Source organism: Balaenoptera ricei, chromosome 13 (assembly GCF_028023285.1).
Source record: "Balaenoptera ricei isolate mBalRic1 chromosome 13, mBalRic1.hap2, whole genome shotgun sequence".
NCBI lineage: Eukaryota > Metazoa > Chordata > Mammalia > Artiodactyla > Balaenopteridae > Balaenoptera > Balaenoptera ricei.
Genome location: NC_082651.1, coordinates 15,922,298 through 15,948,159, shown reverse-complemented (window position 1 = coordinate 15,948,159; position 25,862 = coordinate 15,922,298). Strand labels below are relative to the sequence as shown.

The 25,862-nt window shown below is 39.8% G+C and overlaps 1 long non-coding RNA gene and 1 other non-coding gene across 3 annotated transcripts in view; one reads left to right on the top strand and one right to left on the bottom strand.

Moving 5' to 3' along the window:
- Positions 1-448: 448 nt before the first annotated feature.
- The window catches only part of LOC132376530 (uncharacterized), a 66,632-nt gene continuing 41,218 nt past the window's right edge, over positions 449-25,862 (bottom strand). For both annotated transcript variants that reach the window (XR_009506344.1, XR_009506345.1), the window contains 2 exons: positions 15,686-15,739; positions 449-1,172 (listed from right to left, as the gene is read on the bottom strand). This is a non-coding gene — a long non-coding RNA (uncharacterized LOC132376530). The remainder of the gene's footprint in view (positions 1,173-15,685; positions 15,740-25,862) is intronic.
- Positions 13,840-13,977, top strand: LOC132347177 (small nucleolar RNA SNORA62/SNORA6 family). Its single transcript, XR_009497130.1, has one exon. It is a non-coding gene; the product is annotated as a small nucleolar RNA SNORA62/SNORA6 family (small nucleolar RNA).

Here is a 25,862-nt window from a genome sequence, read left to right as displayed (position 1 = left end):
CCAGAGGCTGCAATGCATAATGGTCTGATGCCAGGCAGAGAGATCAGATCATTCCCAAATTTCAGGCAAGTAAGGAATCCCTCTGAGCTGGGGTGTGGTCAGGAGGATGGAAAGGAGGGAATCGATAGGTGTACATGGTTCCTTCCACGAGCCCAGGGCCACAACACAGCTGAGAAAATGCAGGCCCGGGCCTCTCCAAGGGGAACCCACCCCTGACCCCCCAAAGCAAACTCCATCCCTATAAGCCAGTGAGAGGTCCCATGCTCTGTCCTATGAGCCCCTCCAACTCAGCTCCCAGGTCGGCTCTTGGCTCATGACCAATTCTTATGCTTGCCCTGCTGGTTGACCCCTCTTACCCTGGTGATCTGACATAGACCTTGACCACATCTCTGCCTCCTCCCATCTCCCCTGCCCTCATCCCCTTGTCCCCCGCCCTGTCACACACCACTTTTATTTATTTATTATTTATTTTTGGTTGCATTGGGTCTTTGTTGCTGCTCGCGGGCTTTCTCTAGTTGCGGCGAGCGGCAGCTACTCTTCATTGTGGTGTGTGGGCTTCTCATTGCGGTGGCTTCTCTTGTTGTGGAGTGCGGGTTCTAGGTGCGTGGGCTTCAGCAGTTGTGGCTCATGGGCTCTAGAGCGCAGGCTCAGTAGTTGTGGTGCATGGGCTTAGTTGCTCCGCGGCACGTGGGATCTTCCCAGACCAGGGATCGAACCCGTGTCCCCTGCATTGGCAGGCGGGTTCTTAACCACTGTGCCACCAGGGAAGCACTTCACACCACTTTTGATGTTTGTAACGGACTTCTATACCGATGCCAGCCTATTCCAGGTGGGGACCCATTCTGCCTGGTCTGTGTGACAGGTCACCTATCCACTGCCGTCTCACAGCCGTTTACAATGTGATGAGTGTGAAAGCCATTAGCAGCAGCCGGTGACTCCGCTGTGGGGACTAACTGTGCCAAGGGAGAGGCAGGAGTGGAAAATAGATCCTAGGTTTCAAGCCTGGAATAACGATGAGGTCAGTTTGGAGCGTTGAACTTTGGGGCCAGCATTGGTCTGACAGCAACGTGGAACTTTCCCTCAGGCAGGTGGATGTGTGGATCTAGAGTCACCAGAAAGGTCAGGTGGGGCTGGCGGCTTTGGAGGCAACCACATAGATGCAATGGCTGAATCTGTGTAGAGAGAAAAGAGCAGAAGACTGAAGATTAGACATCTGGAAACATCTCTGTCCTCCCATGAAGCAAAAATAATTCTCAGGAGGGAATTCCCTGGCGGTCCAGTGGTTAGGACTCCATGCTCCCAGCGTAGGGGGCACGGGTTCGCTCCCTGGTCAGGGAACTAAGATCCCACAAGCCTCGTGGCGTGGCCAAATAATAATAATAATAATAATTCTCAGGAGAAGGAATCACTCTAGCCAGATACTCAGATCCCCAGATCCCCAGTGGCTTCCTTGCTGGCCTATCACGGGGTGGGGTGTAGGGCGGCTGGCCAGGAGTGCAGCTAGGCTGGGCCTCACTTTCATAATGGGTCTCAAATTTAGACTCTTGACGTTATTGCCAAATAGGATTATATATACCGTCACAGAGAGGCCCTGAGGGAAATGAAAAAAAAAGACATTTATCAGATTTAAATGTGTGGCTTACTGACTGGCCTTGCTGCACAATGGATTCATATTTCATTAAGATTCTGTGAATCCTACAATTGTATTTTATTGTATCTTTTATGTTAAAGTATTAGTTACAGGTGAACATTTAAAATATACCATAATTTGGTAACTCTAACCTGGCATTCTTTATTGTGTGACAAAGGATCTCCCTAATTTGAAGTAGGCAGGACTGTTTTGGCTGCTGTTTCTGACCCGAATAGCCAGAAGTCCAGCTCCTGGCCTTCAGGGGCTTTACTGTCCAGACTGAGTTACCAGCTGATGCCTTCAGCTGCTTCTCAAGTCAATCTGTCTTAAGAGTCTGGATTCACCTGGACTCAGAATATTTTTCCTTTAACTCCACCTCCCACCTCAACCTTAAATTACCCTTAAATTAAAAAAAAAAATGATTCGAAAGAGCTTTACTTTTTAAAATTTAGCTTACTAACTGTGCTTGTGCTCTGTCCTTCAACACTTCCCCAATTTTCTGCTCCTCGGTAAGGAAAGCATGCTTGATCCCGTCAGACTTGAAACCACTGTAAGCCCTGCTGACATACTTTTTCATTTTAGGCAACCTCATAAGAAGTTTAGGTCTCACGGCACAAACTTCTCGAAGTCAGCCTGGGCACATGCCACTTGCAGATTTGGTGCTTTCCTAACCTTCTTGGTATAAAGGTAAACAATTCTATTACCAGGAGTAATAGTTTTGTAGGATAGCCTAGGATGATATGTCAAATGCCAGACCCTTCTAAATACCTCTAGACACTGTCTCCAGAAAAAAAAAAATTATTTTTAATTGTGGTAAAATACATGTAACATAAAATTTACCATCTTAGCCATTTTTAAAGCGTACACTTCCGTAGTGTTAAGTTCATTCACATTGTTATGCAACTAATTTCCGGAACTCTTTTCATCTTGCAAAACTGAAATTCAGTACCCATTGAACAACAGCTCCCCTTTCTCCCCTCCCCCCAGTCCCTGGCAACCACCATTCTTCTCTGTCTCTGTGAATTTGACTACTCCAGGAACCTCATATAAATGGAATCATACATTTGTGTGACTGGCTTATGTCACTTAGCATAATGTCTTCAGGATTCATCCATGTTGTAGCATGTGTCAGAATTTCCTTCCATTGTAAGGCTGAGTAATATTCCATTGCATGCATGTACACATCATATTTTGTTTATCCATTCATCCATCAGCGGACACTTGGGTTGCTTCCACCTTTGGACTATTGTGAACAATGCTGCTATGAACATGGATGCACAAATATCTCTTCAAGACTCTGCTTTCAATTCTTTTGGATGTATACCCAGAAGTGGAATTGCTGTATCATATGCTACTTCTATTTTAAATAATTTGAGGAACCACATTTTAAATAATTTGAGGAACCACATACTGCTTTTTATAGTGGATGCACTATTTTATATTCCCATCAACAGCGTACAGGGATTCCAATTTCTCCACACCCTCAACAACACTTACTTTGTTTTGTTTTATTTAATTTTAATATTTATTTATTTATTTATTTTTGGCCATACTGCGAGGCATGTGGGATCTTAGTTCCCTGACCAGGGATCAAACATGGGATCTCGACAATGAAAGTGTGGAGCCCTAACCACTGGACCACCAGGGAGTTCCTGTTTTGTTTTGTTTTAATAGTAGCCATCCTAATGGCTATGAAGTGGTATCTCACTGTGGTTTTGATCTGCATTTCCCTAATCACATCCACAGTGATATTGAGCATCTTGTCATGTGTTTATTGGCCATTTGTATATCGCCTTTGAAGAAATGGTTTATTCAAGTCCCAGGTCCATTTTTTAATGGAGTTGTTTGTTCTATTTTTTTGTTGTTAAATTGTAGTTTTTTGGGGTTTTTTAATTTTTGAATTTAATTTTTTTTTTTTTTTATATAGCAGGTTCTTATTAGTCATCAATTTTATACACATCACTGTATACGTATCAATCCCAATCGCCCAATTCATCACACCACCACCCGACCCCCCACCGCTTTCCCCGCTTGGTGTCTATACGTTTGTTCTCTACATCTGTGTCTCATTTTCTGCCCTGCAAACCAGTTCATCTGTACCATTTTTCTAGGTTCCACATATATGCATTAATATACGATATTTGTTTTTCTCTTTCTGACTTCCTTCACTCTGTATGACAGTCTCCAGATCCATCCACGTCTCTACAAATGACCCAATTTCGTTCCTTTTCATGGCTGAGTAATATTCCATTGTAAATATGTACCACATCTTCTTTATCCATTCGTCTGTTGATGGACATTTAGGTTGATTCCATGACCTGGTTATTGTAAATAGTGCTGCAATGAACATTGGGGTGCATGTGTCTTTTTGAATTATGGTTTTGTCTGGGTATATGCCCAGTAGTGGGATTGCTGGATCATATGGTAATTCTATTTTTAGTTTTTAAAGGAATCTCCATACTGTTCTCCATAGTGGTTGTATCAATTTACATTCCCACCAACAGTGCAAGAGGGTTCCCTTTTCTCCACACCCTCTCCAGCATTTATTGTTTGTAGATTTTCTGATGATGCCCATTCTAACTGGTGTGAGGTGATACCTCATTGTAGTTTTGATTTGCATTTCTCTAATAATTAGTGATGTTGAGCAGCTTTTCATGTGCCTCTTGGCCATCTGTATGTCTTCTTTGGAGAAATGTCTATTTAGGTCTTCTGCCCATTTTTGGATTGGGTTGTTTGTTTTTCTAATATTGAGCTGCATGAGCTGTTTATATACTTTGGAGATTAATCCTTTGTCCATTGATTCGTTTGCAAATATTTTCTCCCATTCTGAGGGTTGTCTTTTCGTCTCGTTTATGGTGTCCTTTGCTGTGCAAAAGCTTTGAAGTTTCATTAGGCCCCATTTGTTTATTTTTGTTTTTATTTCCATTACTCTAGGAGGTGGATCAAAAAAGATCTTGCTGTGATTTATGTCAAAGAGTGCTCTTCCTATGTTTTCCTCTAAGAGTTTTATAGTGTCCGGTCTTACATTTAGGTCTCGAATCCATTTTGAGTTTATTTTTGTGTATGGTGTTAGGGAGTGTTCTAATTTTATTCTTTTACATGTAGCTGTCCAGTTTTCCCAGCACCACTTACTGAAGAGACTGTCTTTTCTCCATTGTATATCCTTGCCTCCTTTGTCATAGATTAGTTGACCATAGGTGCGTGGGCTTATCTCTGGGCTTTCTATCTTGTTCCATTGATCTATGTTTCTGTTTTTGTGCCAGTACCTTATTGTCCTGATTACTGTAGCTTTATAGTATAGCCTGAAGTCAGGGAGTCTGATTCCTCCAGCTCTGTTTTTTTTCCTTAAGACTGCTTTGGCTATTCGGGGTCTTTTGTGTCTCCATACAAATTTTAAGATGTTTTGTTCTAGTTCCGTAAAAAATGCCATTGGTAGTTTGATAGGGATTGCATTGAATCTGTAGATTGCTTTGGGTAGCATAGTCATTTTCACAATATTGATTCTTCCAATCCAAAAACATGGTATATCTCTCCATCTGTTGGTATCATCTTTCTTTCCTCAGTGTCTTATAGTTTTCTGCATACAGGTCTTTTGTCTCCCTAGGTAGGTTTATTCCTAGGTATTTTATTCTTTTTGTTGCAATGGTAAATGGGAGTGTTTCCTTAATTTCTCTTTCAGATTTTTCATCATTAGTGTACAGGAATGCAAGAGATTTCTGTGCATTAATTTTGTATCCTGCAACTTTACTAAATTCATTGATTAGCTCTAGTAGTTTTCTGGTGGCATCTTTAGGATTCTCTATGTATAGTATCATGTCATCTGCAAACAGTGACAGTTTTACTTCTTCTTTTCCAATTTGTTTTCTTTTTCTTCTCTGATTGCCATGGCTAGGACTTCCAAAACTATGTTGAATAATAGTGGCAAGAGTGGATATCCTTGTCTTGTTCCTGATCTTAGAGGAAATGCTTTCAGTTTTTCACCATTGAGAATGATGTTTGCTGTGGGTTTGTCATATATGGCCTTTATTACGTTGAGGTAGTTTCCCTGTATGCCCACTTTCTGGAGAGTTTTTATCATAAATGGGTGTTGAATTTTGTCAAAAGCTTTTACTGCATCTATTGAGATGATCATATGGTTTTTCTTTTTCAATTTGTTAATATGGTGTACCGCATTGAATGATTTGCATATATGGAAGAATCCTTGCATCCCTGGGATAAATCCCACTTGATCGTGGTGTATGATCCTTTTAATGTGTTGTTGGATTCTTTTTGCTAGTATTTTGTTGAGGATTTTTGCATCTGTATTCATCAGTGATATTGGTCTGTAATTTTCTTTTTTTGTAGTATCTTTGTCTGGTTTTGGTATCAGGGTGATGGTGGCCTCATAGAATGAGTTTGGGAGTGTTCCTTCCTCTGCAATTTTTTGCAAGAGTTTGAGAAGAACGGGTGTTAGCTCTTCTCTAAATGTTTGATAGAATTCACCTGTGAATCCATCTGGTCCTGGACTTTTGTTTGTTGGAAGATTTTTAATCACAGTTTCAATTTCATTACTTGTGATTGGTCTGTTCATATCTTCTATTTCTTCCTGGTTCAGTCTTGGAAGGTTATACCTTTCTAAGAATTTGTCCATTTCTTCCAGGTTGTCCATTTTATTGGCATAGAGTTGGTTGTAGTAGTCTCTTAGGATGCTTTGTATTTCTGTGGTGTCTCTTGTAACTTCTCCTTTTTCATTTCTAATTTTATTGATTTGAGTCCTCTCCCTCTTTTTCCTGATGAGTCTGGCTAATGGTTTATCAATTTTGTTTATCTTCTCAAAGAACCAACTTTTAGTTTTATTGATCTTTGCTATTGTTTTCTTTGTTTCTATTTCATTTATTTCTCCTCTGATCTTTATGATTTCTTTCCTTCTGCTAACTTTGGGTTTTGTTTGTTCTTCGCTCTCTAGTTCCTTCAGGTGTAAGGTTAGATTGTTTATTTGAGATTTTTCTTGTTTCTTGAGGTAGGCTTGTATAGCTATAAACTTCCCTCTTAGAACTGCTTTTGCTGAATCCCATAGGTTTTGGATCGTCGTGTTTTCATTGTCATTTGTCTCTAGGTTTTTTAAAATTTCCTCTTTGATTTCTTCAGTGATTCTTGGTTATTTAGTAATGTATTGTTTAGCCTCCATGTGTTTGTGTTTTTTACGTATTTTTCCCTGTAATTCATTTCTAATCTCATAGCGTTGTGGTCAGAAAAGATGCCTGATACGATTTCAGTTTTCTTAAATTTACTGAGGCTTGATTTGTGACCCAAGATGTGACCTATCCTGGAGAATGTTCCATGCGCACTTGAGAAGAAAGTGTAATCTGCTGTTTTTGGATGGAATGTCCTATAAATATCAATTAAATCTATCTGGTCTATTGTGTCATTTAAAGCTTCTGTTTCCTTATTTATTTTCATTTTGGATGATCTGTCCATTGGTGTAAGTGAGGTGTTAAAGTCCCCCACTATTATTGTGTTACTGTCGATTTCTTCTTTTATAGCTGTTAGCAGTTGCCTTATGTATTGAGGTGCTCCTATGTTGGGTGCGTATATATTTATAATTGTTATATCTTCTTCTTGGATTGATCCCCTGATCATTATGTAGTGTCCTTCCTTGTCTCTTGTAACAGTCTTTATTTTAAAGTCTATTTTATCTGCTATGAGTATTGCTACTCCAGCTTTCTTTTGATTTCCATTTGCATGGAATATCTTTTTCCATCCCCTCACTTTCAGTCTGTATGTGTCCCTAGGTCTGAAGTGGGTCTCTTGTAGACAGCATATATATGGGTCTTGTTTTTTTATCCATTCAGCAAGCCTGTGTCTTTTGGTTGGAACATTTAATCCATTCACGTTTAGGGTAATTATCAATATGTATATTCCTATGACCATTTTCTTAATTGTTTTGGGTTTGTTTTTGTAGGTCCTTTTCTTCTCTTGTGTTTCCCACTTTGAGAAGTTCCTTTAGCATTTGTTGTAGAACTGGTTTGGTGGTGCTGAATTCTCTTAGCTTTTGCTTGTCTGTAAAGTTTTTGATTTCTCCATCGAATCTGAAAGAGATCCTTGCCGGGTAGAGTAATCTCAGGTGCAGATTCTTCCCTTTCATCACTTTATCATGCCACTCCCTTCCCTTCTGGCTTGTAGTTTCTGTTGAGAAATCAGCTGTTAACCTTATGGGAGTTCCCTTGTATGTTATTTGTTGTTTTTCCCTTGCTGCTTTTCATAATTTTTCTTTTTCTTTAATTTTTGCCAATTTGATTACTATGTGTCTCAGCGTGTTTCTCCTTGGGTTTATCCTGTATAGGACTCTCTGCGCTTCCTGGACTTGGATGGCTATTTCCTTCCCATGTTAGGGAAGTTTTCAACTATAATCTCTTCAAATATTTTCTCGGGTCCTTTCTCTCTCTCTTCTCCTTCTGGGACCCCTATAATGCGAATGTTGTTGCATTTAATGTTGTCCCAGAGGTCTCTTAGGCTGTCTGCATTCTTTTCATTCTTTTTTCTTTATTCTTTTCCACAGCAGTGAATTCCACCATTCTGTCTTCCAGGTCATTTATCCGTTATTCTGCCTCAGTTATTCTGCTATTGATTCCTTCTAGTGTAGTTTTCATTTCAGTTATTGTATTGTTCATCTCTTTTTATTTGTTCTTTAATTCTTCTAGGTCTTTGTTAAACATTTCTTGCATCTTCTCGATCTTTGCCTCCATTCTTTTTCCGAGGTCCTGGATCATCTTCACTATCATTATTCTGAATTCTTTTTCTGGAAGGTTGCCTATCTCCACTTCATTTATTTGTTTTTTCTGGGGTTTTATCTTGTTCCTTCATGTGGTACATAGCCCTCTGCCTTTTCATCTTGTCTATCTTTCTGTGAATGTGGTTTTTGTTCCACAGGCTGCAGGATTGTCATTCTTCTTGCTTCTCTGTAGTTCTTTATATACTGGATATTAACTCTTATCTGATTTGCAAATATTTTCTCCCATTCCATGGGTTGCCTTTTCATTCTGTTGACTGTGTCTTTAATACACAGAAATTTTTAATTTTGGTGTAGTCTAATTTATATATATTTTACTTTTGTTGTCTGTGTATTTGCTGTTACATCTAAGCAATCATCATCAAATCCAGCATCATGAAGCTTTTACCCTATGTTTTCTTCTAAGAGTCTTATAGTTTCAGCTTTTACATTTAGGTTTTTCATCCATTTTCAGTTATTTTTTTTAATATGGTGTAAGGTAAGGCCTCTTTTGTTTTAAAAGCAAACTTTTTTTTTCCTGATTATAAACTTCATGTTCATTGTAGAAAACTTAGAAAAGCATAAGCAAAATAAAAAACATCCCTAGTTGGTGATGTGCTGGTAAAACTGCTTGATTTATAGTGTTTGCCAATTTCTGTGGTGTAAATACTCCCCCCATGGTCAATTTCAACCAACTTCAAAATGCAGAGTAGGAAAGAGATGTGCACAACTGGCTGTCACACCACTGCCACTAATCCACCACCTGGCCATAGCCATAGGTCAAGTACGTGGGAGTCACTCATAGCTATACAGTGGCCTTACCCACTTCCATTGCAGCTGGGAGTTCATGTGAGCTAATGACTTAGTGCTGGCCAATGAGATTGAGAGGAAGCCTTTTTAGGGGAATTTGGGAAAAATTCTCTGATAAATTTAAAGAAGCATGCTAATGAGGCCCTTCTCTGTCTCCCCTTTGTTCCCTTGTTTCCTGCCTTTGGATATGATATCTTATGTAATACTTGGAGCTAATGGAGCCATCTTGTGACTATGAGGAGAAGACCATGACAATTTTAGAGATACCAACTCAGCACTTGGTCTTTGTGGAACTACTGAACTAAATCTTGGAAATGCCTATGTTCAGATTTCTTGTATAAATAACAGATTTTTTTTCTGGTTAAGCCAGGAATAAGCATCCTCTTTGAGGGCCAGGTAATAAATATTTTAAGCTTTGCAGCCCATACATTGTCTCTCACAACAACTCAACTTGACTGTTGTAGCATGAACACAGTGATAGACAACATGTAAAGGAATGAGCATGACGTGTTCCAATAAGACTTTATTAGGGACACTGAAATTTGGATTTCATAAAATCTTAACATGTCACAAAGTCTTACTCTTCTTTTGACTTTTGCTCAATAATTTAAAAAATTTAAAACCATTCTTAGCTCTTGCACTCTACAAAAACAGGTGAAGTCTAGATTTGGCCTGCAGACCATAGTTTGTTCACCCCTGGGTTAAGCCCCACTAGTTGGGTATTCTGTTACTGCAACTAAGAGCAGTCCTAGTCCTAGTTTTTTTTTAAAATTTATTTTTGGCTGTGTTGGGTTTTCACTGCCACCCACGGGCTTTCTCTAGTTGCGGTGAGCGGGGGTTACTCTTCGTTGCGGTGTGTGGCCTTCTCATCGAGGTGGCTTCTCTTATTGTGGAGCATGGGCTCCAGGTGTGCGGGCTTCAGTAGTTGCGGCTCAAGGGTTCTAGAGCGCAGGCTCAGTAGTTGTGGTGCATGGGCTTAGCTGCTCCTCGGCATGTGGGATCTTCCCAGACCAGGGCTTGACCCCATGTCCCCTGCATTGGCTGGTGGATTCTTAACGACTGCGCCACCAGGGAAGCCCCCTAGTCCTAGTTTTTAAAGGACTGTCCTTAAACACACATGTAGTGAGCCTCATCCACTTTTAATCACAGAGGAGTCAGAGATGCAGAGCTGGTTTCCCCTTTAGTTGGTTTTCCCTAACGTTAATCAACACACACCAAAAAACACATTGAACATGTTGAGACTGGGATAACATAATTTGGAGCATAAACTGGGACTTGGATATGCATGAGTGTCTCTGGCAGCTCATTTGCCTGAGTGATTGAGCAGACTTCTGGGAAAACTCTCATCCCAAAATACCACTAAGTTACTAACCCATGACCATCTTGGCCCACTAAAAAAACTCTGGTCAAGGGAGGAGAGGGGCACAGTGTGTCTCAGACTAGAAATACAAAAATAGAAAAACCTTTTTATTTTTCAAATTTGTGTGGCCATAAGTAGCTTTAGGACCCTCCAGTGAACATAACACAGTAGGGATGAACTAGGTTTTTCCTCATCCTGCAATAGAACATTTTGCTGTGTCAGCATCACAAAGTGCCAGCATCTCCCAGAACCTAGTGGTCCCAGAAGATACCTGGTGGGGGACTCAGGACAGTCCTAATGCCAGAGAGGAGCCCGTGTATTCCTAAGTCTTTGTAAGCCACCCGGAAAGACTTCCAGAAATTCTTGATGACCACTTTGCAGGGACTGGTGATGCACAGCTAGTGTCTAAGAGAGAACCAGGTTCAGGCACAAGGGGTGGGGGACAAATAATGCATCTTGGCCTTCTTACTCAAGTCAGTGTTTCTCCCTTGGCCTTCCTTTTCAGTGCCCTCTCGGAGACCTCCCCTGTGTCCCTCTGCCTGCTCCAGCTTGTGTGCATAAACTAACTTCTCCCTCATCTAATCCAGTAGCACCAGAGAATCACAAGTTTCCTGTGGACACTCAGCTCCTACCTCAGGAGATGTGAGGGGCTTTTTCTCTCCTGTCCTCTCCCTCTGACTTCTGCCTTCATGACTGACCAACAAGATGGGGGAAATAGAAAGATCCCCAGATTTCAACCTGTTATTTTCTATCTGTAAGTAGATCCTAAAGAACTATGTGTCTTGAGCCCCTTTCTTAGGGACTGCCCTTGCCCATCTCCATGACTACAGGAGTTGCCATGTTAGTAAAACATGACTCCGCCTCCTGCCACATTATTGGTCCTGGTTGGGACGAGGGTCTACTCCCAGGCCAGTCCTGGTGCTCTGCTCTCCTTGGCAAAATTAATTGGTCTAGAAGGGGCACCTGACTGATGCTCACTTCCCCAGGGCTTTTGAACTAAGGTTTGAGAGAATCAAATGTATTTCTTTACATAAATTTAAAACAACCAAAAGTCAGCAGAAATCAATTAATATTTCCCTCCTGAAATCCACTAAAATGGCAGTGGAGGAATTTGTAAAAAGGTATAAAGGAACAAAGACACAGGGAACCTGAGAGGAGACATAGCAACAGAATTTTGGAAGCTGGAGAGCAGATGGTTGAATGATAACTGAATCAGAAGACCTGAGATAGCTGAGTCCCAAACTGGCTGTGGGAAAAACCAAGAGACAACCCCCAAAAAGCCTGAGACTGGAGGCGCCAGGTACCACTCACTCAAAGTAAGGTGGTCTTAAAAGTGGTCTTAAAAACGGGAGGATTGATTAAATGTCTAAGAAGCAATCAGACCACCAACCCTCCCCCAACAGTCCTTAGTGAGTGCCCGTCCCTCCTCCTACCACAGCAGAAGATACTAAGACTTCTACTAGGAAAGGGTAAAACAGGTTTTCTGGACTGGGAGACCTCAGTCACCGCTGAGGGCATAGGTGTCATATGGGAGACAGGAGGTTTAAGGAGGGACATTCTACATACTAAATGAGGAGACCATCTCTCTTCCACCATTTTTCTTTTTTCTTTTGGCCGGGCCATGCAGCATGTGGGATCTTAGTTCCCTGACCAGGATCGAACCCACATTCCCTGCAGTGGAAGCACAGAGTCTTAACCACTGGACTGCCAGGGAAGCCCCTCTCCCCAATTTTGCAACTAAGATCCCACATGCTGCATGGCCCGGCCAAAAGAAAAAAGAAAAATGGCAGCTTGAATTGTCCACACTTCAAATTGCAAGTTGATTTATTTATAAGTTTTATCTCACCTACATCTTAGACAAATTGGAATCAACTTTACAAAATTAATAAAATATAGGCAGAGACAATTAAAAACTACAGACCAAAACTCAATTTAAAAGGTCAGAGAAATGACTGTTTCAAAGGACCTGTGATGATAAATTGATGTAATGAAGTGCTAAATTTTGTTCCAAGTTTGTTGGGACGAAATAGAAATCACATAATTTTGGAGTTACTCCATATTCAAAAAATATTTATTCACTACTGAATCATTCTGGATTATATTTGGCTGCATATAACAGGAAAAAAAGCTAATAACAGTATTTTTTTTTGAGGGTAAAAGAAGTCTGAAGTTGGGGAACCAGGGTTAGTCTGGCGCCTTTCTGGTCATCAAGGGCCCAAGATCCCTTATTGCTCAATATGGCTGTTCAAGCTACAGCTACCACACTCCAGGTAGAAGTAAGGATGAAAAGAAGGGTATTTCCTTTCTATTTTAAGGAGACTTCCAGGAAACTTCATATAATATTTCCACTTACATTTTAATGTGCTGAACTTAATGACATGAACACACCCGGCTACAAAGGAATATGGAAAAGTGTTTCAGCTGGATCGTGAAAGGAATGCTGAGGTAGGCACCTAGCAATTTCTGCTACAAACACTCATTATGTGGAAGGTGCTTCCGGCCCATAGAACTAAAGATGAAGACAATGCAGTCCTTGTCCTTAAGGAGCTCATAGATTTGGGGAAGACCCTAATAATCAACTGAATATTATACCATTAGAAAAAAAAACATTTTCTAAAGCGTGGGAAGAGAAATGAGGTAGCAATGAGCTCTGTCTAGAGAGACAGGGAAGATTCATAGAGAAGGTAACAATTGAGCTGGCCCTTAAACAGAATAGAAATACAGAGCAAAGAGAAAGCATTCCGGGTGCAGGAAGGAGCATGCACAAAGAGAAACATTAAAACAGATGGATTCTCTAGAGGGTAATTTTGATTCTTCTTGTATGTCTTTAAAATAGGGTTGTCAGAGTCCTGATAGAAGATAAGGCCAAAATAAGGTGAAAACAGGTCCCCAAAGCTCCACAGAATGAAGGTTGGTCATTCTGGAGGGAATAGGAAGCCCTGGAGGTTTATAAGCAGGGATATCACGGGATCAGATCCTATGTTCAAAAAAGAACAATGGAATGAGAGAAATAATGAACCAAAAGTGGGGTGGGGGGGGACACGGGAAGCAAAGTGACTGATTAAGGGGCAAGCTACTTGTTCAAGTGATCTGCATTAAGGGCCTGAACTAGGCAGGAGAGCACATGGGGATGGGAAGGAGGGAATGGTTTAGAGAGACCAAAGTTGGCTTATTGCAGGTTGGATGTGGAGAATGAGGAAAAAGCAGAGACAACCAGAGGAGTCTCAGGTGTCTAGTTAACCCCTCAGGAGCTTCTGATTCTCAGTCTCTTCTACCTTCCTTAAAAAACAAGGTGCTTTGGAGTTGAGGCCACTGGCCGATGAACTCACAAGTGTAGGTAGTGTGCTACATGAGGGGCAAGTTTTTCGCTAACATCGCAAGGGTCTCTGGCCCAATGAGTGGAGTTTGATAGTAATACTTGCTACAAATGTATGATTTTAATATATGAGTGCTTTAAGGAGAGATGAAAAAACATTTTAAAAATGGCCTGTGTTTTCTTCTGCTTTTCTCCATTATTTCTTAATCTTGGACCTCTCAGGCATTACTTGGCCTTATTGTTTTCAGACTAACTTGATGTATCCTGATGTAAGATCCTAAAAAGGGAGCTCACTCAGTGGGTCTGATGTGGTGGATGCTTGCCCGGGAAGTTCTGCGCATGCGTGGCACCATCTCCCGTGAACACCCATGGGAGGTCGTGCCTGATCTCTACTTCTACAGAGATCCTGAAGAGATTGAAAAGGCAGAGCAGGCAGCAGCTGAGAAGGCTGTGACCAAGGAGGAATTTCAGGGTGAATGGACTGCTCCAGCTCCTGAGTTCACTGCTGCTCAGCCTGAGGTGGCAGACTGGTCCGAAGGTGTGCAGGTGCCCTCTGTGCCTATTCAGCAGTTCCCCACTGAAGATTGGAGTGGTCAGCCTGCCACTGAAGACTGGACTGCAGCTTCCACTGCTCAGGCCACTGAGTGGGTAGGAACAACCACTGAGTGGTCTTAAACTGTTCTTCCACAAACTCTTAAAATGGAAATAGGTTGACGGAAAATAAACAGTTTCTAAAAAAACAAACAAACAAACAAAAAACAAAAACACAAGGTGCTACCACATGCCTGGTACTCTTCTCTGTGCTGAGAATTCACAGGTGGGCAAGACTTCCTGCCCTCATGGAACTCATGTCTTGCAGGGAGGGGTACAAATTAACCAAGCAATTTAAATACAATGTGGGGTCAGGAACAAACATGCACCATGAGGAGGCAACTTTGAGAAGCAGAGTCTAGAGAAAATCATTGATGAATGGCAAACAAACATGGGAATCAGGGTTAGACCTGTCCATTACAGGGTAGTCACCTGGACGCTGGGCTGCACCGAGGGTTCTTTAGAAGGTCCAATGCCCAACTCCCACCCCCACCCCCCCACCCCCACCCCGGCAGCCAGTCTCTAGGGGCATATATAATAATCTACATCTTTAGTTAGTGCGGGTGTTTCCTCCAGGCACCTGAGAGGAAAGTTCAAAGTTCATCTGGCCTGGAATAACTTTCTGTGATAGTGAGGGTGTGGGGAGGGAAAACTTTCTTTCCGAACTGTAGGTGGGAATGTGTAACTAGCTAGGCCTTTCTGGACGGCAACTTGGCAATAAATATAAAACACCTTGGGAATATACATTCCTTTGACCCAGTGATTCTTCTAGAAATCTATCTCAAAGAAATAATTTAGGATGTAAGCATCATCCTTAGGATGTAAGCAAACTGTTTATATTAGCAAAAATTTAGAAATGACCTTCTTGTCTTACCATAGAGAATTTACCAAGCAAATTCATACGGTTGAATTCCATTCAACCATTAATAGCCAATTATATTTATAATTGAACTAGAATGTACTATTTTAGTATATGGGTTACTTAAATCATGATATGCTTAAGGCAAAGAACAGATTAATGAAGTACGTTACAAATATATTTGTGAAATGATACCTTAGAATAGCAACAGACTGACACCCAGAAAACCTCATAATCCAGAAGATCTAATAACTGACATTTTCTAAGTCTGATCTATGCTTGATTATTGAACTTTTACTGTATTATAAAAATTTGAAGCATGCAAAACTTGCAAGAAGAAAAGTAAAAAACAAAAAAAAATTTGATCCCACCTCCATCACTCAGGGACAATTTGCTACTGACAGGGACCATCCTTCCAGATGTTTCTGTAAACAAACATATGGATAAGAATGAGAATGAAAGAAAGTGTGTGTTTGTTTTTTTGTGTATAGGTGAGAAACAGAAATAGTTTTACAGAGAATGGAAATACCCACAATAGCATTACAAAAAAATGGGATCACATTTTTCTTTTAAACAAAGCATGACATTTATCAGGAGAAAAAACTTGAAGGAATTCTTGAACTTCAGAAAATATTTCTTGACACCAAGATATACAGCTTCCTAAAAATAGTCCTTTTTCTTAAAAAAGGACAACATTAAGATTTTTGAGTCATTTTTAAAAACAACGTTTCAATTTTAGACAATATCAATTGACTTCCAGCCAAGACCACACTTCCAGCCAAGAGGAAATCAACACACATATTTTCTCCCATTTCCTCTCCCCTTGCCTCCTCCTTTTAATTTTTTTGGTCGTATCATTTTCACATAGGAAAGATTAATGATATTTACATCCCATCCTTTTACCACAATTCCCAAAGCTGTCTGATTGGTTCTGTATTTAAGTGGATCTGGTCCTTATTATTGTTATTTTACCATGACTTTTCCATTTCTATTTTTGGAGTCAACCCTTCATTTTGTCATCAAGTAGTCTTTTTTTCATATTGGTCTCATGGATTCTTGCATGCTTCAAAGGGCCTATGTCTTTATACTTAAAGGGCAAATTGGGTAAAAATTCTTGTGTCATTCTTTCCCTCACATCTTTCGAGACATTGCTCCTTTGTCTTCTGACTTTGAGTGTTGCTTTGGGGGAAGCCTAAGGATACTGATCTTACTCTTTGTACATGACTTGCTTCTTCCACTTGGACACTCTTAAGATACTTTATCTCTGAAATTCAGCAACTTTATCAATATATACCTTAATCAGTGTATTATTTAGGATATAAATTCAGACAGAAACCCAAAAATAACAGTGGCTTTAAGAGAGACTGTATTTGTTTCTCATTTAATGATATAAATGATACAGCAGCAATGCTTTAATGAAACTGCCAGGAATTCAGGCTCTTTCTGTTTGGGTGCTCTACCATTCCTAGGGTGTTGTCTTTGTCCACATACACCAAGATGAATATTCTAGCCAACAGAAAGGGAAAAAGAGAAAGAGAATATCCTTTCCTTTAAGGATATACCCAGAAGTGCAAATATTAATCTTTTGCTCACATCCCATTGGACAGAACTTGGTCATATGACCCGATCTAACTGCAAGGAATACTGGGAAATATAGTCTTCATTCTCAATGACCATTCTACAATTATGGAAAAAGGGAGAATGAATACTGGAGGAAAAATGAGCAATCCTTGTTATGATCCATCTGACTCAGTTTTTTCCTAGGATATGGTCTGTCCTTTTAATCTGTAGATTCAAATCTTTATTTCAGGAAATTTTTCTTCTATAACATCTGTGAATATCTTTTCTATTCTATTTATTGTGTTTTCCACCTTAGGAATGTGTGTCTTTTTAATTTTAACCTTTGTATCTATATTTGAATTCTTTGTACATGTCTTCCATTTTAATAATCTTTCCTCTAAATATTTTTACAAGGCTTTTCTCTGTTTCATTTTGTTTTCATTTGTGTTCTCAATTGTATTCATTCAGAAAACCATTTCAATTCTATTTATTCCAGTTTTTATTGCTACTAATATGATAGCTATCCCTGTGATGTTGCTGTTTTTTTTTTTTTTCTTCTTCCTTTCTTTTGAAACTAGGCCAGCCTGCTTTGCATCTCCTTCTGTCCCCTTAGAATCTCTTCTTTGCACTCTTGCATCTTTCCTTGAGCTCTCTTGTCAAAGAGAAACTATTTCATCTCACATTCTTTGAGGTCATGGAGAAGTATTCGTTGGACTCTGTTTCCTGAAGTAATCCTCATTTTTTCCTTTTTTAAAATGTATTTATTTATTTTTAATTTAAGTATAGTTGATTTACAAAGTTGTGTTAATTTCCACTGTACAGCAAAGTGACTCAGTTATACACATATATACATTCTTTTTAATATTCTTTCCCATTATGGTTTATCCCAGGATACTGAATACAGTTCTCTGTGCAATACAGTAAGACCTTGTTTTTTATCCATTCTATACATAATAGTTTGCATCTATTGTACTAACCCCAAACTCCCAAGTCCATCCCTTCCCCATCCCTCCTCCCCCTTGGCAAGCACAAGTCTGTTTCCTATGTCTGTGAGTCTGTTTCTATTTCATAGATAGGTTCATTTGTGTCATTTTAGATTCCACATATAAGTGATATCATATGGTATTTGTCTTTCTCTTTCTGACTTATAAGTAATCCCCTTCTGATGTATGTTTTTCGTCTGCTTTTTGCTTACGTGTCTCTCCTTTGAGGGGATGTGAGGGCCACTTAAGATCTATGAGCAGAGTAAGGGAAGGGGACTGGAGAGGTTCCACCATTCAGGAGACACACTTGATTTTTTTTTTTTGGCCCCATATTTAACATTGTGATATTTATACTGCCAGACAGATTCATACACAATTTTTCCTTACAAAATGAGATGACAATATACATACTATTTTGCAATCTGTTCTCTTCATGTCATATATCACAAAAATGTTTTTATGGCATTAAATATATTTCTCCCACATTATTTAAGTAGTTACATTGCATTCTATTAGCATGATATATCATATTTTTTAACCCAATCTCTATTGGTGGACATTTCTATTGTTTTGAGTAATTTACTATTGTAATCAAACTGATGCATAAATTAAAATCTTATATTTTGACTCTCTAGATTTAAAGCTAAAGTTGTGGAGGATTTTATAGGTTCTCACTCTCTCTTTTTTATTGAGATATAATTCACTTGCCATTAAATCTACCCTTTAAAAGTACAACTCTGTACTTCAAGACTGTATAACTCAGTGGTTTTTAGTATATTCACAGAGTTGTGCAACCACCACTATCTATTTTCATCACCCTAAAAAGAAACCCCATATCAACTAGCAGTCACCTGCATTCCTCTGTCCTCCTAGCTCCTGGCAACCACTAATCTACTTTCTGTCTCTATAGATATGCCTATTCTGGACATTTCATATAAGTGGAATTATATAATAAGTAGTCCTTTGTGACTGGCTACTTTCACTTAGCATAATGTTTTCAAGGTTCCCCCACATTGTAGCATATATCCTTTCATGGCCAAATAATATTTCATTGTATTAATATACCACATTTTGTTTATCCATTCATTGGCTGATGGACATTTGGGTTGTTTCCACCTTCTGGATATTATGAAAACATTGCTATGAACATTTGTGTACAAGTTTTTGTGTGGACATATGTTTTTTTTTTAATTTTTATTAGAGTAAAGTTGATTTACAATGTTGTGTTAGTTTCTGTTGTACAGCAAAGTGTATCAGTTATACATATAGCCACTCTTTTTTATTTTATTTTATTTCCATTTTTTGGCCGCGCTTTGCAGAATGCAGTATCTTAGTTCCCTGACCAGGGATCGAACCTGCGCCCTCTGCAATGGAAGCATGGAGTCGTAACCACTGGACCACCAGGGAAGTCCTTATACCCTCTTTTTTAGATTCTTTTCCCATATAGGTCATTACAGAGTACTGAGAAGAGTTCCCTGTGCTATACCGTAGGTCCTTATTAGTTATCTATTTTATATATAGTAGCATGTATTTGTCAATCCCAGTCTCCCAATTCATCCCTTCCCTCCCCTGGACATATGTTTTTAATTCTCTTGGGTATACACCTAGTAGTGGAATTGCTGGATCATACAATAGGGCTGACTTATTCTTAATTCCCTTGTTTCTAATTCTACATGACATCAGCAACATCTTTCAGATTTAGTTTCTGTAGACTGAATCTACAATTTCCTGCTTGGTCTGGTAGTCACCTTGCTTTAAGAGGTGGAGGAAGGGGCCTTTGATCTAACATTCAGGTGTTTTCACCCTATGCCTCATGCCCACTTTACACAGTATCTGATGCCTTCATGGGGTCAGCATACACTTTAAACAATGTTTTCCTCCAGTTTGCTAATTTAGTTGCCTCTCACTACTCCATCTCTGTCTTTCAAAAACTTGTTGAAATCTCTCCTCTCCTGATGTCTCCTGACTCCTGTTGGGGTTAGGTCTCTTTATATTCTTTTACTATCATTTTAGTAGGGTTTTGGGGAGGGGGGATATAAACACAGCTTGTTTAACTGGAAATTGCTCTAATTATGCATGTCTTCCTGGTCATTGCTCATCTTTGAAAGAGACCAGCTATTCGTTAAAAATTAGTTTACAGAAAGATAAGGCAAGTGATCTGGACAGACCACAGTTTTAAACTGACTTTTTTTCTTCGAACATTTTATCACCAAATCTGTTTTCTCCTCTGTCTGGGGTCATATCTTCCCAGTTTTCAAGATAAACGGAGTCAGTGTGGTAACACTCCTTAAGACAAGCTTTGTCTTAGTCCATCTGGGCTAAAAAAAAAACAAAAAAAAATTATAGGCTGGGTGGCTTAACCAACAAACACATTTCTCAGAGTTTTGGAAGCTGAGAAGTCCAAAATCAAAGCGCCAGCAGATTTGGTGTCTGGTGAGAGCCTGCTGCCTGGTTCGTAGACTGCTCTCCTCTCACTATGTCCACACAGGGCAGAAGTGGTGGGGGAGCTGTGGGGTCTCTTTTATAAGGGCACTAATCTCATTCATGAGGGCTCCACCCTCGTGACCTAATCACCTCCCAAAGCTCCCACCTCCAAATACCATCACACTGGGGACTGGGTTTCAACACATGAATTGTGAGGAGACACAAACATTCAGTGTACAACAGACTTTCTGAGACTTACTGTTCCCTCATTCCCCATCCCCCATCTCCCCTCACCCCCAGCAGGTTCCCTCAGCTAGGAGGTGGGGACATAAATAATTAATATGGTGCCTATGCATGGCTTCTCCATTACCTCCACCTCCCCATTCCCTATGTCCTGCAGGATGGAGTTACTTCTCTGGAGTCTTTCCAGCTGCTCGCCTTATGGTTCTAAACAATGGACCATTAAGATATGAGCCTTCCAGGACTTCCCTGGTGGCACAGTGCTTAAGAATCCGCCTGCCAATGCAGGGGACATGGGTTCAATCCCTGGTCTAAGAAGATCCCACATGCCACAGAGCAACTTAGCCTGTGTGCCACAACTACTGAGCCTGCGTGCCACAACTACTGAAGCCCACGCACTTAGAGCCGTGCTCTGCAACAAGAGAAGCCATCGCAATGAGAAGCCCGCGCACCACAACGAAGAGTAGCCCCCACTCGCCGCAACTAGAGAAAGCCCGTGCGCAGCAACGAAGACCCAACGCAGCCAAAATTTAATTAATTAAAAAAAAAATTGCCATCTCTCAAACCACTAAAAAAAAGAAAGTTTAAGATGAGCCTTCCAGAACAGTGCCCTTGGCTTTATTTGGCAGTATACGGCTTCCTTGTGTCATTGAAGCTGGAGACAGGTAGAAGAATGTTTAGCACTGTCTGTAATAACAAAAAGCTGGAAACATAGAAATGACCACTAGCAGGAGAATGGGTAAATACAGTGCCACATATTCATACAATGGAACACAATTTTTTTAAAAAAATTTATTTATTTATTTATTTATTTATTTTTATTTTTGGCTGTATTGGGTCTTTGTTGCTGTGCACGGGCTTTCTCTAGTTGCAGTGAGCGGGAGCTACTCTTCGTTGCAGCGCGCGGGCTTCTCATTGCAGTGGCTTCTCTTGTTGCAGAGCACGGGCTCTAGGCACGTGGGCTTCAGTAGTTGTGGCACATGGGCTTCGGTAGTTGTGGCTTGCGGGCTCTAGAGCACAGGCTCAGCAGTTGTGATGCACGGGCTTAGTTGCTCCGCAGCATGTGGGATCTTCCTTGACCAGGGCTTGAACCCGTGTCCCTTGCATTGGCAGGCAGATTCTTAACCATTGTGTCACCAGGGAAGCCCTGGAATACAATTTATCATAAAAATGAGTGAACTGTAGGTGTGCACAGCAGCATAGATGGGTCTCAGAAACATACACTTGAGTGAAAAAAAGTAAGTCACAGAAGAATATATACTCTGTGATTTCAATAAAATGCAAAAACTCCCCCAAAGTAAAATACATTGTATGGGAAATATACATGAAAAGTAAAACTCTAAGAGGTACAAACTATTATGTATAAAATAAGTTACAAGGATATATTGTACCACATAGGGAATATAATCAATATTTTATAATAACTATAAATGAAGTATAACCTTTAAAAATTGTGAATCACCATATTGTACACCTGTAACTTATACAATATTGTAAAACAACTATACTTCAATTAAAAAAAATAAAAAGACAGGGACTTCCCTGGTGGCCCAGTGGTTAAGACTCTGCGCTTCCACTGCAGGGGGCATCGGTTCACCCTTGGTCAGGGAACTAAGATCCCACATGCCATGTGGCATGGCCAAAAAAAAAAAGAAAGAAAAAAGAGAGATAAAAAAGAGTAAACCTCTATCCTCCTCCAAAATCCTGTTTTTATGTGTATTTTAAAAAATAAGGCCTATGACTAATTTCCTATATTTTTAGTTATTTATGTACTGGTATAATTTATTCTGAAAACTTATAAACTTTCTAAAGGCAGAGGCTCCACAAACTATGGCACAAAGTCTTGATATTAGTAAGAATGCATCAAAGTTTGTTGAATAAATGAATGCATAAATCACTCTTGTTCTCTTTTACACTCACATAGAGATCTGAAGGATTGTTAGGAATAACTATATCTAAATAGCTATATGACTATTACTATAATTTTAGATAAAATATAAATATCAAGTCCTTCAATGTTAAGAATTTTTAAAAGAGGTCCAGAGATACTGGCGCCATGGCTTACCTTTCAGCTCATGTATTCGTGGAGGAAATAGCGCACACTAGGGTCAGTTACCCAAAGATGTCACAGCTGGTAGTAGGGTTGTGGTATTACATTTACACTTTGATACCATATAATTTGGTATCTATAGAAATAAAAGAACTGTATTTGTACCCTTGTTTTAGGACTCCCTAATATAATTAAAAATATATGTGCCTCATAATATTAGTCTTTTGATACATTCTGTGAAAAAAGGATATTTTCTTCAAATATGTTTGAGAAACTATGCAAATTATACTTCCCTCTTGGAAATTCGTAATATACAGTGACATATTAAAGGTTTCCAGAAATCAGATAGCTTTTAACAAGATTGTTTAACCTTCATTAACCTTGTCTCCCAATTATAATTGTCCTTGGAATGGTCAAGTTTCATCTAACAACTATAAATATCCCAAAGAAAAAGTCTTCAGTGGAAAATGTTTTAGAAAAACTGTTCTAAGATATTACTTGGATTGCAAAGTGCAAAAGATGTGGTCTAAATCCACCTTTAGGGTGAGGTATTTACAGTCCTTTCCTTTTGATCTGGAAATGATCAATTTGCCTGTGAGGGAAAGTGTCAGGGTGCAGGTGAGTGTGGGCGTACCTGTGTACACAGGTACACAGGTACACAGCAGCAGGGTGGGAGTATGGAAACATCCCGTACATGCCAGCTGCTGGCAACAGTGGAAGCAGACTCCAAGTATGCACTTATTAGACCTCAAAAGCTGTTTTTGCTGCTGCTTTCTTTCCCCTGATTGTATCCGCTTTGTCCTTCCATCCTTTCTTGTGAAGCTGCTCTGGCTCAGAGGTACCCCACTTACTTTGTTATGATGATTTATGACTTTATCTAAATCCTCCAACTATACTTATAATTAATCACATAATTCCATTTCCATAATGTTACATAACACACTGTCTTATCCTACCCCACATCCTGGGGAACGATATTAAAACAATAAAATAATTATGGCTGAAATTTATTGGTATCCCAGTTAGAACATTTAGTTCCAACTATCACAGAATAACCAAATGTTTGATAAAACTTACAAGAATAAATCTATGGGCGTGAAATTTATTTGTACTCTTATTTTAAATTGTGCCACATAGGATATAATCAAGTAAGCAATAAAAGTTTGCTGAATAAATCAATGCATAAGTCACTTGTGTTCTCTTTTACATTCACATGGAGGATCGTTAGGGATGACAATGTCTGTATATTTGTATATTTGCATATGTATGAATCCATATGTATGTATCTATATAAGTTTATAGACATATATGTAATACGTAATTTCAAAATGTGATTGTAATAAAATTTTAACTAATGTGAAAAAAAAAAAAGAGTAAACCTCTAAAGAAAAAGAAGGGAATGATTAAGTCAAAATTCAGCATAATCGATACTGCCTGGAAGGAGAAAAAGGGGTGTGACTGGGATAGTCCACACAGGACCTTCTAAGGTACTAGTTAAATTGGATTTTTAAAGCTAATTAGTAGGTACATGTGTTCATTTTACTGTTATTAGTTAAATTGTACATATATGTTAAGTACATTCCTTTGTTATTTTGTTATTCATAATAAAAGATGGAGTGATTGATTTCTCTTTTTTTCATCTTTTAAAAGATGGAGTTGTTTCTCTTCTTCATTCTTTGGAGGGTTTTAAGAGTGGAGAGAGGAGTAAAAAAATGCTCCCCCCCCCCATTTTTTATCAGTGACTCTCTCTCCAGGGATTTGAATAATTCACACGCACACAGTGTGAAGGCACAGGGCATTATGGAGCTTGGGTTTCCATATAAACATTGAAGAGAGAGTTCATGGAAAACTGACATCAAGAAGTTTTGTGACTTCCAAAATTGTGTATTTTTGAAACCCTTGAAAGGAAAATGGCTTTAATTGGAAAATGGCTTGGGTACTTGCTTGGAGGGTTGGTGCAACAGTACAGAGGAAGAAGCTAAGGGGACCTCACCTCCAACTGGGCCTCGGTGACTCCCAGAGGGAAAGGGGAAGAGAGAGTGGAATAGGAGTCCAGGAGGAAAGATGGTCTAGGGGAGTACTGACTGACCCAATGTGAGACCTGCTTGATCCAGTGCCTGAGTGGACCCATAGCCACCTCAAATGGCATGATGTCTGTAGGAAGGGTCGATATCTTTCCCAACTCAGGAGCTGTATCTATTCATGCCAGAACAAGAGTTGAGCCCCGAAGGCTCTAAGCCATGGCCCAGAACAGCCTTCATGTCAGAGCTTGGTGAATACACAGGGGTGGGGGTGGAGCATTTGCCAAGAGAGGTCAGCAGAATCTTGCAGTGCTGGGGAGGGAGTGTGGACTTTACCCTGAGCAATGAGAAGCTGTTAAAGGGTTTAAGCCAGGAAGAGGAAGGAGAAGATTTGATTGAGAAAATACGTAATGAAAAAATGCTAGTAAGACCAGTAATTCATTTAAAGGAATCTATATTGCATGAATCACATCAGCATCTACAACTATAGTAATGTCCATATGTAGCCAAAATATGTTTTCATTCTATGGACGATGCTTGGTGCGCATCAGGATTCAGAGACCTTTCGCAAAATTCTGGGCCCACACCCTCCACTCCCAGGGTTAGGCTGTGGGTCTAGTTAATGTTAATACTAAAACTCGTCTTCCTGACAGCAATGAGTAGCAAGTTCGGCTTCTTTCCTTAAGTGGGGAAGACCATGTCCCCAACACTAGGAGGAACGTTTGCCTTTCCCTTTGCTCTAAGGGACACACACTTAAGTCACGTGACGGCTCTTACTTCTAACCACTTAAATATCCGCCCAAAACAAGAGAGGAACTAACACCCAACTCATATTTACACTAATTAGGACTGTTAGCAAAACTAATAACTAGTATTATGACACCAGTCTTGAATTTGCCTTACTCTTTTATTTTTTATTTATTTATTTATTTATTTTTATAGGTAAGAAGTGGATTTATTTAGAGAGAAACACACTACACAGACAGAGTGTGGGCCACCTCAGAAGGTGAGAAAGGCCCGCCTTACTCTTTTAATCCTCACAACATCTGCTGAGGTAGTTGCTATTATCGCCATTGGAATTAACCACTTAATTATATAATCTTTTGTTCAGTACCCACATCCTGTGGTAAGGTCAAGGAGAGCGGGGTGCACATCTGCCATGTTTCCCCTTGGATCCCTGGTGCCTAGGACAGTGCTGACACGTGGTCAACATTCAAAATGCGTTTGTTGAATCAATTTTGAGTCCCCCTTTTACAAGTGAGGACACCAA